We start from the raw sequence: 17,950 nt of genomic DNA, 5'->3' as shown, positions 1-17,950 counted from the left end.
GATCTGGTCACTGTGGGAGGCCATTTGAGTACAGTGAACTCATCATCATGTTCAAGAAACCAGTTTGAGATAATAACTGCTTTGTGACATGGTATGATCATAAAGGGATGGCCACAGTCAGCAACATTACTGAGGCAGGCTGTGGTGTTTAATCTATGCTCACATATCAGTGATTCCAATGTGTGTCAGGAATTACATTACACCACCACCAGCAGCATGAAGTATTGATCCAAGGCAGGATGGATCCATGCTTTCATCTTCATTATGCCAAATTCTGACCATACCATTCAAATGTTGCAGCTGAAATTTTCTGTTGTCTAACTTTAGAAAGTCCTTTGATTTGTAGTCTCAGTTTCCTGTTCTTAGCTGGACTGGCACCCGCTTTGGTCATCAGCTTTAAGGTTCAGTGTGTTGCAAGAAGCTCTTCTGCATACCTTTGTTGTAACAGGTAATTGGGTTACTGTTGCCTTTTAATCAACTTGAAAAAGTGTAGCCATTCTGATCTCTAGATCAGCAAGGCATTTTCATTTCCTTTTGTCTTTTAGACCATTCTCTGTAAACCCTAGAAATAGTTGTGTGGGAAAATACCAGTAGATGAGTAGTTTCTGAAACACTCACACCAGCACCAACAACCTCTTCATTCGGATTCTCAGTTTCAGCTCCAGCAGGTCGTCTTGACCATTTCTACGTGCTTACATTCATGCAGATTAGGTATTTGCATTAACGAGCATGTGTAGTTAATATAGTGGTTGGTTAGTAAATGTTTTATATTAAGTCAAAAGTAACTTTAAATTAAATTCCAAATTCAAATCTAGTAAAGACTGTGTAAGGAGGAAAATCTGATTTTTTTATTTTTTTATTTTTTTTACTTGATCTTTCTGAGGGGTTTTTTCTCCTTGCATTTTTATTGCACCAAGTAGACTCGGCCCTCCTTCTGTGGGTTCACTCCATTATGAAAATTATGCCACCACTACCCCCCTACAACCCCACATTTCTCCCCCACTACTGGCTCCTCGCTCATAATTCCTTTGCTATATGGCTGCCGTCAAGTGATGAAATGGTTTCCTTGACCAGAGCAGGGCCTGGCAGTTGTTTTAGTGTTTGGGTTTTAGCAGAGCAATAAAGCATTGCTGGATAACCCCAGCTGACAGAGAGCTATTTCTAATAGGCCTGCCGCTCCTCTGCCAAATCGCTTGCTGCATTTCAATTAAGGGTTCCTGAGGAGTGAAAGGGCAACGTGAAGTTGGTATTAATGCATGCATGCACGCAGGCACACATCGATGATATGGTTCCCTGTAGAGTAAAGATAATGAAACTGATATCCACAGCAAAGTTTAAGCTGGTTTTGTTGCCTTTCATTGCATCACTGTGATTAATCTGGATTCATTATGACTATCAGCTGGTCCATCACCTTTTTGTGGAGTGAAATATCTCAATAGGCACTGTTATCTCATGAAAAGTGGTGAACTCATTGACTGTCTTCATATGATGCTTTTGTGATACCCTGACTTCTTATTTAGTTATGACGCACAAATATACAATGCGCATCAAGAAGTTATCGCTATAAATAAACAAACATGACGGCACCTTCTTGGACTGACTGTTAATTGACAGCAAATCCTAAACTCAAAGCACTCAGTGACTGTACCCATGAAAATAATTGAAGATAAATTATTGGAATTTCAGGAGCAGGACCACACCTCCAAATACGTTCCTTCCAGTTCTTATCTATATAGGTTCCCCCAGTTCTACAAGCTGCTCATTCTCGTTTACTTGCCCCACACTCCCTCCCATTTTCAATTCTTTAACTTCTTCACTTCTAGTTAGTACATGAGGATCTGCTAGGCCAGTCCCATTCGAGGCCTTCCCCAAACCGCAGCTCAATTCACGTCCAAGCCATTCACCTTTATCTACTAAAACAGTGTCAAACCTAAAATAAGGATGTGAGCCCAGCTAGTGAAATGCTGGATAGCAAAGAACTTCCTGCAGCTAAATGAAGAATTGGCCCTGATGCACGTAGCCCACTGACTACTACACACCTGAGCTTCTAATACATAAAACTGGGCAGATTTGTAAAAGGAATTTCAGCTGAAATAAGCACGTCAATCCAGTTCAATAAGGATAGATCATTTGGAAGGGCTGAACATGATTTATTGAGATACAGAATTTAATTAAGCTATTGGGCGATTAGGCTCCAATGAGCTGTCATAGCAGAACAGAAGCCAATGGTGACAGGTAATAGGACAGGACACTGGTGGTGGTTAAGATAAAAATGGAGGCTTGGATGGCTACATTGACCAGGGTGAGATGGAGATGGGGAGTAGGTGGGTCCGAAAGAGCAAATGACAGAATTGCACTAAGATTTAAAGTGGCTCAGAGAACGTGGGAAGATGATTGGACTAGAGCAATGATGTCGGCATTGAGTTTGACCACGTGGGAAATGGAAGCGATGCAATGAATAGACTAGCTGCCAAATACCCTGGAAGGCAGCTGGATGAGTGATTACAGCAGCATGAGCAGGCTGTGCCTCCACTTAGATTTGTTTTTGTTGTCCTTCATGATTGTTTATGATACATCATCTTCTCCTGGCAATCATTTTAATACATTTTCATTTTTTTTAAATTTGCTTTAAGTTTACCCTCTTTTTTACTATAACTTATGTTGTTTCACTTTTTATTTTAGTTTTAAATGTTTTATTTGTTTTGTAAATTTGTAACTTTGCATTGAAAGGTGCAGTATAAAGAAAGTTATTATTATTAAACTTGTGTTATATAAGGTTACATCATTTGAATGTTCGCGCAGAGGTGGACAGTAGAAAGCTTGTCTACTTCTGTCTTGGCCTTGGAAAGACCCCTTCCCTGAAATAAACTCTATACTAGTGTTTCCTTGTATTTTCTCTCCCCTTTTCTCTCTGCGTTGTGCCTTCTTATCTCCCGTGTCCTCCTGTCTGTGACCCGGAAATCAATTTCAGCGCACCATCTTGTCTCAGTGCCTAAAATGCATCAGAAGAAGAGGAACAAGGAGAGAGCAGGCTTGTCTGAGGAGCTATGATTGGGCATATAAAGGTGTATCTGCTGCAGAAGTGCTTTTGACTGTGATCTTGAAAAGAAAAGGAGAGATACATGCTCTGAATTTCATTTAATACTTCAACCGTCATGAACGCTGCTATGCTCACCATATATATATATATATATATATATATATATATATATATATATATATATATATATAAACAGTAGGCTGCAATGAAACAATAATCAGATGGTGCAGCTGTGCCACACATCAGATGTTAATTGACAATGCTTTAAAATCACAGTTTTAAAGGAATTTTGTGAAATGCCTTTTATCTCAGCTCCTCTTTTCTTTTACGTCTTCCTCATCCCCTCTATTTGCAGCGACATTACACAAGGAGAGGTTGGGAGGAAAATAACAGAAAGGAGAACAGAGGCTTGTTTCCACTGCTAACTTGGGTGTGGTCTCCATTCCTCCAACTCCTGGCGCTGGTAAGCTTGTCCACCTGCCCGTGATCAGCTAATCACCTTTCCCGTCCTGCTCGCCTGCACCTGTGTGCAGTATTATCCAACTTTTCCAGATTGTAGTTTCCACCCTTGGACTGTAGCCACCATGACATCACTGGTTTTTGCAGGTGCCGTGTTGTGAAGTTGCCATGTTTGGATGAGTTGGTGGATTGATGAGTAAGTTATTAGCAAGCTTTATCACACAAGCACAGATATCACACAATTATTAGCTAATTATTACTTGACTGTAAACAAATTTTTAAAGCTGTAAAGCTGAGCGTTTTAACGTGGCAATCAAGGGGAACTGGCTCACTTAAGGAGCCAGCCTCAAGTGGAACCTAGAGGAACTGCGGGTTTAGAAGCATCTGCATTGGCTTCCCTTTTCAGGCCTGTTTGGCTAGGACGCTGCTTGTTTCTACCACATTGATAACAAGCTCAAGTTCAACTAGAGCAGGGTTTACATTTGTGCACAAGTCCACAAGGGTCTGGGTGATGAAATATTGTCATCAGGCCGTTAAACAAGAAGATCTACGCACACGTATCAGCCTGTTTCTTTTGACCGCATGGACCATGTGGACTCATCCATGGGTCTTTAATATTACAATGCACCAACTGCGCGTGCACCCCAGGCAGTAGACTTCAAGGAAATATAACAGGAACGTACAACCACAACAGAAGATAATCGATGTCTTAAATATTACTTCAAGCCACATCAGCCTTTTTTCAACTGAGAGGGAAAAAATTGAATCTACTGCTATTATGATACAGTTTGCAGTTTATACATAGAGAAGCTTTTAGCAGTGAGAAAGCACCAGTATACGATTCTTCATAGTCCTCCACCTGTTTTTTTCTAAATTTAGCTAGAGCAAACTCTAACATCCATCCATCCATCTTCCTGGACAGTTCACTAGTCTATCACACAGCTTACAAAGAGACAGACAACTATTAACATCAACAGCCAATTTGGAATCACGATCTAACTTAACCCCACTATCTGCATGTCTCTGGACTGAAGAGGGAAGCCAAAGTACCCAGAGAGAATCCAGAGACACAGGGAGAACGTGGAAACTTCAAAATCCAGCCTATGGATCAATACATTGACCCTCTATTATTTTAACACCACAAACATTGCAATACTGCCCCACTTTTCTTTTATTGCTCTCAGCCTAACACTCCAACAGCCTTTTAAGTAGACGTCACCACTACTAAGGATCAAAAACAAAGACTGGACTGTACTTTGAACTTCCTTGCAATTTATTTACAAGAAGTAATACAGCCGTTTTGTTGTTGTTTTTTTAAACAATTTTAAAGGTAGGGAAAATACTTGCACGGAGAACTTCTCTCTTCTTCTTCCCTCACTTTTCCTGCCTTCTCTTGCTCCAGTGAAGCTTTATCCTCTGTACCTTCTGTTGTATTGTGCGGTGACGGTACCCTCATCAAAGTGAAGCAGAAGGGCGTGGAGAAGGTTCAGCCTGCACTACAGAGAACAGACACTGCAACAATGTGTGTGTGTGTCTGTGCATGTGTGTGTCTTTGACACCAACGAGGATGCCTGAATGAGACTCCCTTTGTTTTCCTTCATGCAGTTGGCCTCATTTATAATCACAATAAGCTTTATGCACACAGCGCTGTGCTCGGAAAAGTTAAAAAGTGTTTCACATGGAAGGAAACCCCGCAACACAATCAACAGAAGCAGAGCAAAAACAAATACAATAAAAACAAAACGACAACATAAAAATATGCAGAACTGGATCAGTGTGTAATGTTTGTCTTTGCTTCTGGTAATTACATTGCTAGAAGTGATGTGCCAATAATTTACAGAAATTAAAATCCATTAAGGCAACTAATAAGTAAGTGAAGGATTAGATGCAAGCATTATATGTAGGGCCCATTGTGAGCCACACTCTTTGCAAGTTGTGGAAATTAAAAGACGTTTGTTATTTGCAGTTGTGTTCATTTAAAAATGAAGCGAGTTCCTGATATGTCAGTAGGTCACATTGCTGCAGCTTACGGTTTCAGTTTTAATAAGCTATAACTTTTTTGCCGCCTTGTTCTAATTAATTACCCTCGAACTTATCTCCCCTTTTCACATTCAGTGAAAGGTGTAAATAAACAGCATGGCCAGGCTGAATGACTGCAAGCCTCATAGTGGAAACTTAGCACCTAAGTGACAAGGTAATCTCGCCTTTCAGAAGCAATTAACTTCAGTAAAAGTAAATAGTGGGAATTAAAAAAGAGAGGAAAAAAACTCTCACTATAATAAAGCACCTTCTCCGTGAATGATGAATAGGTATTTTAATGTATCGTCATTGACTGATAAACAGAAAGGTCAGGCTCTCCTGTGTGGGACGGGTTTGGATGGATAGAAAAAGGCCAGTGAATGTTTTTTCAGGTCTTTGCAGGTTTGCTTTATTATCTGGAATAAAAGAGGCCATGGGGCTAAAAGAATGCAGTCATCAATATCTGCTCACTTTTCTTCTTCTCATTTTACCACCATGAGTCGATCACAGTCTATTTACCGAGGGCCGCCGTTTCCTTTCTGATTTTTCACCCCACAAAAGGGAGGGAGTATGTACATCTGTCTGTTTGTTAGCAGCCTAGTGTCAACATTTTCAAATTTTGTGTGACGGTAGATGTGCTGAATTAATTTTGGTGAGAATAAGGTCATGGTGAAGTTCAAAACAAATGTTAAAATCAGTAAAAACTTTATATTACCCACCATTTTTTATGGATTGCTTTCAGACTTCCCAACATATACTAGGCCCTGTGTGGACATGAGTACCTAGGTTGGCTAAGCCTTTGACCTTGATCTTTATTGTTAGCGCCGAAGGTCAAAATTGAAAATGAAAGAAACCATATCAAATAATATATCATATAAAAGGGCACGGAGAGAGCTGTGCAACACACTTTTTATTTTTTCAATAATTTATTTTTTTACAACACCCTACAATGTCACAATTTTGCCATAACAGGCTGACGTCAGCATGCTGTAACAGAAACATGTTTTAAATGTATTTTAGAACCTTTGCATTTAGAACAAATGCTAATAGTCACCTTCTTACCCTCACCATTGCAGCCTCATGGCTCAGTGTGTTATTGTCATTTGTCAGTCAGTAGTGTCACAGACTGTAGATTATAAATTTGCATGGTCCTAAATATGAAGCTGCTATGGAAGCAATACGGAAACCCACTGCCTAATGTGCTGACTTAGCCTCCAAGTATTTTAGGGCATCAGATATGTAGGCTATGCAGAAAACCAGATGAATGTTATCTGGGATACTTTCCAACATGCAGGGTTAATTTGAAGAGTGGTGTATTTTAATCCAGGACACTAAGAACAACCAAGCTGTTTTGGTGTCTCGGCTTAACCAGCAAGTAAAACTTGAATGAAAAAGAAGCAAGTCACTGAGCAAAAACCAAATGACATAAAATATGAAGCACAAGTCTCCAAAAAAGGAGATGAAGCATTGTCTTCTGACTCTTGCAGTTCATTTTTAATTCAGAATATCTCTATTGTGATATAAAACAGTCGGCGGCCACTTCATTAGTTACATATTGTATGTTGAAGTGATAGTGTCACACAGCTGTTGCAGATTTGTCATCTCCACATCCATGATACAATTCTCTCGTTCAACCATGTCCCAAAGGTGTTCTATTGGATTGAGATTAGGTGACTGTGGTGGCCATTTGAGTACAGTCAGCTTGTGATTTGGGCTTTGTGACATCAGAAGATGGATACACTGTGATCATAAAGGGAGGATCAGCAACAATACTCAAGTGGCCTGACTAATGCTCGGGTTGTACCGAGAAGATATCTCCCACTGTCACGTCTGGCGTGGCAGACATGTGGAGTAGTAGATAGGACCCAAGATGCGGCAGACGGATGACGACTCTGAAGCAGGACCCAAGATGCGGCAGACGGATGACGACTCTGAAGCAGGACCCAAGATGCGGATGACGACTCTGAAGCAGGACCCAAGATGCGGATGACGACTCTGAAGCAGGACCCAAGATGCGGATGACGACTCTGAAGCAGGACCCAAGATGCGGATGACGACTCTGAAGCAGGACCCAAGATGCGGATGACGACTCTGAAGCAGGACCCAAGATGCGGATGACGACTCTGAAGCAGGACCCAAGATGCGGATGACGACTCTGAAGCAGGACCCAAGATGCGGATGACGACTCTGAAGCAGGACCCAAGATGCGGATGACGACTCTGAAGCAGGACCCAAGATGCGGATGACGACTCTGAAGCAGGACCCAAGATGCGGATGACGACTCTGAAGCAGGACCCAAGATGCGGATGACGACTCTGAAGCAGGACCCAAGATGCGGATGACGACTCTGAAGCAGGACCCAAGATGCGGATGACGACTCTGAAGCAGGACCCAAGATGCGGATGACGACTCTGAAGCTGGACCCAAGATGCGGATGACGACTCTGAAGCTGGACCCAAGATGCGGATGACGACTCTGAAGCTGGACCAGACGCGGATGACGACTCTGAAGCTGGACCAGACGCGGATGACGACTCTGAAGCAGGACCCAAGATGCGGATGACGACTCTGAAGCAGGACCCAAGATGCGGATGACGACTCTGAAGCAGGACCCAAGATGCGGATGACGACTCTGAAGCAGGACCCAAGATGCGGATGACGACTCTGAAGCTGGACCCCAGACGCGGATGACGACTCTGAAGCTGGACCCCAGACGCGGATGACGACTCTGAAGCTGGACCAGACGCGGATGACGACTCTGAAGCTGGACCAGACGCGGATGACGACTCTGAAGCTGGACCAGACGCGGATGATGACGCTGCAGGCGGCGGCGTGGAAGCCGGAGACGGTGGCGCTGCAGGCTGGACGGATCCCTCAGACCCTCCAGCGAAGACAGGAGACGAAGGCCGGAGCGGTCCCTCGGACCCTCCAGCGGAGACAGGAGACGAAGGCCGGAGCGGTCCCTCGGACACTCCAGCGGAGGCCAAAACAAAGCCAACAGGCATGGAGTCCTTTGGCTGACATAAAGGCAACTGGCGCTGCACTGAGCACTGGCTCTGCCCAGGCAACGCTGACATGGTGCAGTTCTCAGGGGGCTGCTTAAACTTCAGGGGTCCAGAATCAGCTGGGGACTGAGACCTAGCCTCTGGGGAAGCCCTGGAGTGGAAAACTGTGCCAACAGCAGCTAAACCATGAGAAACACCCTGAGTAGAAACAAGATTTTCTCCCTGCATGGAGTGAATGAGTGAAACTGGTGACTGAACGAGTGACGGGGCTAGCGGTGATACTGGAGCCTGAGCTGAAGGTGGCTGCTGGGCAGCTAACTGAGCTGAAGGTGGCTGCTGGGCAGCTAACTGAGCTGAAGGTGGCTGCTGGGCAGCTAACTGAGCTGAAGGTGGCTGCTGGGCAGCTAACTGAGCTGAAGGTGGCTGCTGGGCAGCTAACTGAGCTGAAGGTGGCTGCTGGGCAGCTAACTGAGCTGAAGGTGGCTGCTGGGCAGCTAACTGAGCTGAAGGTGGCTGCTGGGCAGCTAACTGAGCTGAAGATAGCTGAGCAGGCGATAAGCAGTTCGTATTGCTATCCGCCGCACAAAACACAGCCCCTGAATGAACAGTCCCACAGTCCGAAAAAGAAACAGAGTCCTCACTCACCACAGCCGGCGATTTAGAAGTCCGAACATCCGGCTGTGGGGTGGCGCTCCGGCGGCGCGATTGTCGTTTCCGCCCCGCAGACGGCTCCGACGGGCCGGGCAAAACCACATCCGGCGGGTCGGGCAGCGAGGCAGTAGTGGCTTGGAGAAGGTGTGGTGTGTTCCGGAGAAAGGCCTGCATGGTCGGGGGAAGCGAACCAAGCAGCCACGGAAGGCCGGAAAAGAGCCGTTGTAGCCGGCTTTCGCGGCGAAGCTCTTCCGGAGGACCTTCTAACCACAGCCACATTATCCACATTGTAGATAATGTCGTCCCGGAGCTCCTCGGACAGGTTTAATGCCGCTGGGTCCATAGTGGCTGGTTCGTACTGTCACGTCTGGCGTGGCAGACGTGTGGAGTAGTAGATAGGACCCAAGATGCGGCAGCTCTGGTGCAAGTGAGTTTATTTAACAGAAGTGGATACAACAGGGATGACGTGGGTGAAACATGAAACTAAGAAAACCTAAACTGGAAAAACTAACAGAACTAACCAGAAACCAAGATGCAGGGAGGTACGGGGAAATACACAGAAAGACGGATGGAGAGACGCAGGAAGACCGAGGGGAACAACACAGACGAACCAGCAACCACTAAGACAGAAGACATGACTTAAATACACCCAGAGAAACACAGGGAGATAGCACACAGGTGGAGGACACAGCTGGGAGTGATTAACATGACGAGATCAGGGAGGCAAACCGAAAACACTCACATAAGACGCAGACCTTCACAATAAAACAGGAAACACATACACGTAATGACACAACACCCAAACTAAACACAGACTGGGGGACACAGAACATAGGAACATGAAACGTGAAACAGAAGAGTACAAAAACCCAAGATAACCAAAACCACAGAATAAACAAGAACACAGAATATTATAAAGAAACACAAAACACTGAGTCGTCAGACTCAGGACCATGACACCCACACCGTTGCACCACCACCAACAGTCCTATTAGTACAAGGCAGGATGGACCCATCTGAATGTTACAGGGGAATCAAGACTCATTAGACCAGGCAATGTTTTTCCAGTCTTTTACTGTGCAGCTTTGGTTAGTCCTGAGATTTGTAGCCTCAGTTTCCTGTTCTTTGCTGACAGGTGTTGTGCCTGGTGTGGTCTTCTGCTGAGTTGCAGTGAGTGGTCATTTCAGGTTCTGTTGCCTTCCGGTCAGCTCAAAACAGGCTGTCCATTGTTCTCTAACCTTTGGCATCAACAAGGCATTCTCACCAAAAGAACTGGCGCTCAGTGGATATTTTATCTTTTTTCGGACCATTCTCTGTAAAAACTAGAGATGGTTGTGCAGGAAACTCCCAATTGATCAGCAGTTTTTACTCAGATCACCATCTGGCACCAACCACTATACCACATGTAAAGTCCCTCAAATCACCTTTCTTCCCCCATTTTGATGCTCGGTGTATGATGATTGGCTACTTACACCGTTGTCTTAACAACCAGTAGAACAGTGACTATGAAGTTCATTAAAGGGATGAATGCTGACTCTTTCACAGGGTCAGGAGAGTGCAACTAAACATAAAACATAAAAGCTATCTTCAACTGCAGAGCACCTCCAACCAGTAGCATCTGTAGATCGGTGCCATGCCGATCATCTCTCAGCAAAATACAAAATAAATTCCTGCGTTAATTAACATTTTCACAAACTTAACAGTTGACAATATTGTATGCAGTTAATTACAACAACAAAACTGCAAAACAAAGTCAAACCCTGAACTGAAAGATTTACCATGAACTAAGATCTCTCTTTAATGTCGTCGTCGTGGTTTGTTTACATTATTGAAATGTCAGCTGATTACTGACAGCTGTGACATTATATTCATGCCACAATAAAGAGAAAAGGTTTGACTGTTGCTTCCAGGGAGCACAGATCAGGGCATTTTACCTGCACGCATTCAGCTAAATGTGTCAAAAAGATCACAAATAACCAGGTTTATTGTGGAGGGGGAAAAAAAAAGAAATCCACATTAATATCCATCCTAATTAAAGCCTTGTTGGACAAAAACTTGGTTAATGTGCATAAATTACACTGAATTACGGAATCATTCTGCTAATTATCTCATAACAATATGTCAAATTTCCCACAGAACAACTTTATCTTCCCTCAGCTATGACTCAGCTACCGACTCCTCTTCTGTCTGTCAAAAGACCGGGATCACTGTTATAGATGCCCCCAGGCAGAAATGCATTTGAGTCAGAGGATAACAGGATCAGAATGTCTCCTCCAAAGTCGAAATACTGTAGAGAGAGCAAGCCAAATACAGGAGGGCCAATTAATGCAAAGGAGACGTACCTAAAAATACACACACATGCACTTACAACCACCAAAAAGAGCTGCTTATCAGAGGCTGGGAGAGGAAGATCAAAGTAGCAACGGAAAAGCATCGAGAGGGAGTGTGTAAGATTCAGACAGAGCTGAGGAGTAAGACGCGTGATGCAAAGGAGAGAGACAAAAAAAAGGATAAAGTATGGAGGGGAGACAAAATAACAAGATTGATAGAGAAAGGAGGAGGAGGGAGAGAGAGAGGTAAAATATGAGACTAAAACAAATGCTCAGATCCAAACAGTCCTGAGAGGAAGGCAATCGTAGTCAAATATTTAAAAGCAAGAGTTTTGGATCCTGGTTTGATGGATAGAAAAAACTCCCCTGGGTGGAGAAAAAAGATGAAAAAAAATATAAATGACAAGGGCTGATAAAATGCTTGGAGTGCAGAGGGAAGAAAATGGGGGTACGCTAGGCAAGTTAGACTGTGACAAGAAGTTTGAAGGGGACTTAAAAGAGCGAGCAAAATGAAGGATTTAATATGGAGGAAAATATTGAGACATCAATGCTTTAAACCACAGGTTTGAGTTTACCGCTGGAAGGGACAGGCACACATCAAACATTTGGTTTGAAGATATTTAGAACAATCTGAATGGCAAGTCAGAGATGGTGCTGATGTATTGGCTCATTCACCAGTCGCTCACACATCAGTCTGCGAGAAAAACATGACAGGATTCAACCACAAGGGGGCGCTTGGAGGAAAATGCACTCAGGCCACTTATTTAATAGACTCAGCCCTACTTTGAAGCCAAAGGACACCTTGCATTTAATGGGAGACGCGGACATTATATCATGCCTTTTAGCCAAGGTTGCATCAGGTTGCTGTGACACCCCAGAGCATCTTATCAGTCAAAAATAAGCGCCTCAGCTTTTCAAAGCAATAACTCATCTGCAGCATGCAGCCTGCTAATGAAACATGCTGACTGTCACTGTCTCTTACAACAACATCTAATAGTACAAATAGATAGCTTTCGTACATTTTAGGAAAAGCAGTTCATCAATGTAACAGTTTTTTGTGCATTTGCAACTTGGAGCTACTAAATTGCAAGATTTACCATTCCAGTTTGAACTGCACGGTGGCCCTGAGAGCTCAAACACACTACAATTTAAGAAAACACCAGCAAATAGAAAAATGCTGCAAAAAAAACACAATGAGTGTTGAATAAAGAACAATGGAAATGTCCATCCATCTTCCTCCACTTATCCAATTCACGGTTGATGGTTGGCTGGGCCCAGCTTCAATAGGGCAGGAGGCAGAGTACACCCTGGACAGGTCCCCAGTCTGTCACTAGGCTAGCAACCAGTCACCTTCACATTCACACCTGTCTTTTGACCACCTGGAGAGAAGCCCCACAGAAAGGGGGAGAACATGCAAACTCCACACAGAAAGGTCGGATGGTGGGTTTCATCCAAGGACCTTCTTACTGTGAGGTAACGGTGGTAACCACCATACCACCGTACTGCCTCAACAGCAAACATGTATCTACAGTATTATATGAACAATCCATTACAACAATCATTACCTTTCATCTTTTCCCCCCCAAACACAGATGTAACCTCCTCTTCTTTTAAGTGTGCCTCAGTACAGTCCTTCACCTGTTTTTGTTTCTGTCACTTCCACAGTTGTATCCCCAGAAACACTTTTGTTGTGTTGTGTGTGCTTTTACAGCATTTTCTCTACTTTCTTAGCTTGCAGTACATTTGACCTCTCAGGGCCACCATACAAACCACTCCTAAGCAGAAAATATTGAAAAAGAATGACACGCTCATGCATATTGTGTGATAAATGCTGCACACTGTCAGACTTTTTTCTCACTCTCCTCCCAGCCAAAAGAGCGAGAGTCCCTGTGCACCTTAGGAAATTTATTTAAAGCAATTGTAATTTGTAAAACAAAACCGCATGCCAGACAACAATAGAACGGTGAAGTCAGCAGCATCAGGCAGTGCATAGCTGGGTGGGTATGGTGGTGTGCCGTTGAGGTATTAAGGTGCAAAAGCAAAAGAAGATTGATAACAGGGTTGATGGATGGGAGAGGCAGAGTGAGCCAGTGAGCTTTTACAGCCTGGAGGCCCATGTGAACTACATCAGCTGGTGACCCTCATATGTCAGCCAATTACCTGCTAAGGTTAGTCAGGACAGTCTCTGAGACAGTGGGAGGGTGTTGCATATGTGCAGCACACTGTGTGTGTGTGTGTGTGTGTGTGTGTGTGTGTGTGTGTGTGTGTGTGTGTGTGTGTGTGTGTGTGTGTGTGTGTGTGTGTGTGTGTGTGTGTGTGTACGGGTTCGTACTATCCTGGTGGGGACCAAAATCTGACTTTTACTATCCTGGTGGGGACTTTCTGCACCGTGGGGACCAAAATCCAGGTCCCCTTGGGGTTGAAAGCAATTTTCACACTCAAAATGCGGTTTTACTGTCAGGGTTACAATTAGGTTATGGTTAGGTTTAGGGTAAGGGTTAGGGTTAGGCATTCATTTTTAATGGTTAGGGTTAGGGTAAGGGGCTAGGGAAAGCATTATGTCAATGGGATGTCCCCACGAGGATAGCAAACCAGACATGTGTGTGTGTGTGTGTGTGTGTGTGCGTGCGTGTGTTTTATTCTAATTAGTACCTCTGATAGAGCTTTCACGACCATCTCCATCCTCTCTGCCCTTCTTCGCCGCCTCACATGCCGCGGAGCCTCCCCCTTTCTTAAAACATAAAGACGATGGCTTCTGTGTTTTTCTTATGATCAGCGAGGGGAAAAAATAAAAAATCGAGAGGCTCCACTCTTAAAGCCAGCGAAGCAGAAGATAAAGAACAAGGATGGTTAAGCTTTGTCAACACGGAGACACAAGTCACTGGGAGATAAAATGGAATGGAGCAAACATAAAGCCCGGACATAAACCTTAGAGGAGAAAGAAAGGAATTAAAAAAACGTAGCTGGGAAAGTAAGCCAACCTTTTCTTAGGTTCACAAAGGTAAACAACGAAGGGCTACAACTGCAAAAACATCTGAAAACATGGATGAAGTCAGAACCCACCTGAGCTTGCCTGGATTTACAAACCTGTCATTTGGAGTACTGTTTGTCCTGAAGGGTTAATGGTGTTTTTTTGTGTGAGTGATGTGTGATTATTTCAGTCAGTGTCAACAATAAATGAGGCTTGACAATGAGTGCGGAGGTGTGCTGATTCTACACCCTCTGTCGAGCTGGAAGCTTCCACTTTGTTCTGAGAGAATTCAGGCTCGCCCACAAAAACACCTGTTAGCCCTGGGCTCATACCACACGTCGCACCGGGTGTTATAACACAGGATATTACAGGATTTAAAACTCCAACAACACTTTCAGTAGTAGAGAAGAACTTACTTAACAGGTGGGGCTGAAAGAGTCGGTGTTAATTACAAAAAGCCAAGTTTCAAAATCGCTTCCACTTTTCAGGCAGCTTTCAAGTAGGTGAGGTAGAGCTCAGTCGCCATGCACATATTTTAGCAACATAATAGTAAGAGTGGTAAGGGGATTACAGGTTTTCCTTAAGTTTTTAAAATGTCAACTAATAAGAAGGATAAGAAATATGAGTACTACCTGACAAAATCTAATTCATCTGAATGTAAGATTTAGGCCCCAACAGCATGAGCCCCACACCTGGACCACACACAAACAAACACACACTCACACCTGGCAGCTGTGCACTGAAACCTGTCTATTACTGGGTAAATGAGATCAGCGGGGGGTCAAGGGCATCTCAGTGTGAGCTGATGAGGGGAGTTACTAATTTACTTCCTCGTCCTAAATTTAATTTCCCAGAGTCCCCATAAAAAAAAAAAATCTTCCTGTTGTATCCTGAACGTTCTTCCAGAAATAACATTAGGCGCTCCAATATCTCATACAAGACCAGACACAATAAACCCTTTCACAGGTGTCCAGTTATTAAACTGACTTCTGCTCTTTGGCGGATACCTTTTCAGTTTTCCCTCTATTAAATCCCATCCCAGACAGCACATGGAGTATAATCTGAGCACGGTGCTGATGCTGAAATGCAAAGGTATGGAAATCCTTTCCCGGGTGTTTCCTTTTCGGTGTCAGTGTTTCCCTTGACCTTCCCCATTGAGGAGGCAGCTAATAGGCCGGACCACATGATCTGATCGCAGCAGCGTGTGCTTTGAGAAGTTCTGGCCTTAACCCAACATTTTATCTGCTACACCTCCAGGTCTCCTGCCGCTCAATATATTGACGTCTCTGTGAAAAACGGATACCTTCTAGAACGAAGTTATTAAAAGCAGGACCGACCTAATCCAACCAATGCTGAAAATACAGAAATTATTACAGAGAAGCCCGATCGGTCAATATCTGTCAGAACTGTCCTTGATGGATAGCTTCACACAGGCAATCCAATTGGGCAAAGATGTATTCTAGCTGTGTGAATTATTGCCATAAAGCTAGCGACATGCTGGTTTGCCTTGATTGCTTTAACAGGTTTATTTTTTGAAGAAAAAACATTGAAAGAAGCTAGCGAGCACTTTTAGACAACAAATATGCTTTTCCCTATCTCGTAAGGACATTACTTTCAAATGCTCTTTATCTGATGAGGACAGTTTGTAGGTCTGCCACTTCTTCTGTCCTGGTCTTGTGTAGTTTACTCACATTTTTTAAGGACGCACTGCACACCATGACAAGCCTTCAGCAACCAGCTCTTTGGAATCATCTTGTTGGTTTACAAATGTTATGTTTGTGCTGTCTTTGGCATTTTTCATAGATTCAGACAAAGGAAATGGAAAAAAAATGACATGTTTATGTGACATACTGCTGGTAAAAAAAAAACTGCTTATAGATACAAGTTAAAATAGTTTCTTTGCTAAGTTACATGTAGATAAAACACTGCCCTATCCCTGGAATTACGTACCTATGCTTGAATGAGTCACGGTCAGTGATAAGTGACAAAACAAAAAACCATCTTGTGAAAGTGGTGAGGTACAAGGACTGGACTGAAATGAGCCAATAAGCAGTCGATGTCCAGAGAAAAACCTTGGCCTTGGAAGCAAAATATAAAGAAATCGGGGTGGTTCAATACTTTGCACAGTACTGTATCTTTAGAGACTGGAACCAACCAAGGAAGCCACTCAATGTTTAATAAAATAAAACAAATCAGATTGAGTAATATCACTTAAAAGCTTAAGGAACTCTTTTTTTATTATTTCTTATAACATTTCTGAAAACCTTTTTTAAAAGCCGCTGCATAACCTTTGTCAAGATGTTCACTCTTCAGTGATCAAAAGTACTTTTAGATTTTCTGGCTGGTGAATTTCATTTGCTGCTGTCTCTCAGATAAATACACCCAGCATAACATCAAACAAATATCCACAAAGCCTGGTTATCTTATCTGCTGATGACATGCAACCAGCAACCATCACTTCCTGCTTTTCTTTTTTTCCATCTTCAGGTTTTACATTTCAGGCACCTGAATGATGCTTTTATGCAGCAAAGGTTGCTATGATGCACGCATGAGTTCAGTGTCTTTAAAAAGGGAACAAAGGGCTCAAACATTAACTAATTAACTAATAGTATGATGTAACTATTCAACCCTATCATCATGCTAATTTAGAGATTAACCTATTTTTTCTTCACTTTTAATCCTGGATGATTCAGTTAAGAACAGCTGATTTATTCTACTGGCTTCTATCTCTCTGATATACGTCTTCAAGCAGCTGACCAAGACTGGACTGGACACGCGTCTCAGTGATCACAACTGCTTCTTCCGGATGCTGGAACACTGAAGCTACTAGTTGTTTTGCAGTTTGTCTTGATGTTGGTTGTCGAAGATTCCATAGGTCCCACATCCTCTTGTTGTAACACCTTCTGCTGGAACTGCTTGTGTTCTCATCCCTTGTCCAATTATTCCTTCTTGTTCAAGTAGCCCACTTCTCATCATTGTGTCTTGGTTTCCTAACACCTGACACGGATTTTATTAATCCAGCCTTTAACCAACTATCTATCTATCTATCTATCTATCTATCAGACAGACAGACAGACAGACAGATGGATAGATAACTAAATAGGTTAACTGATGATTCCAGGCTGGAGGTTTAAGTCGAGTCTTTAAGGTGCACACAAACCACAAAGGTACCTTAGACAGTACCACCCTAGTGACAACACTTTTGCTCATGGCACTTTATTTTCTTGAGAGTGATGTTTCCTTTGTGTAGTTCTGCCTTACAAACTACAGATGGATGTTAAATTTTTTGTTTCTGACAAAGAAATGTTGAATGTTTCAGTGCATGTCTGTAACAGTTGAGGAGCATTACGACTGTGGGAACAGACTGTGGCAGACATTAATCAAAGACATTCACTCAAAGATATGGACATCTAACTTTGCTTTCCATCTGTCCTGTCACTGTGCACCGTTTACGGACTTTAAAAAATAGACATGCC

This window comes from Pelmatolapia mariae, linkage group LG10_11 (genome assembly GCF_036321145.2).
Source record: "Pelmatolapia mariae isolate MD_Pm_ZW linkage group LG10_11, Pm_UMD_F_2, whole genome shotgun sequence".
NCBI classification, from domain to species: domain Eukaryota; kingdom Metazoa; phylum Chordata; class Actinopteri; order Cichliformes; family Cichlidae; genus Pelmatolapia; species Pelmatolapia mariae.
The sequence above is the reverse complement of the archived record's forward strand: the minus strand, read 5'-3'. Positions refer to the sequence as shown.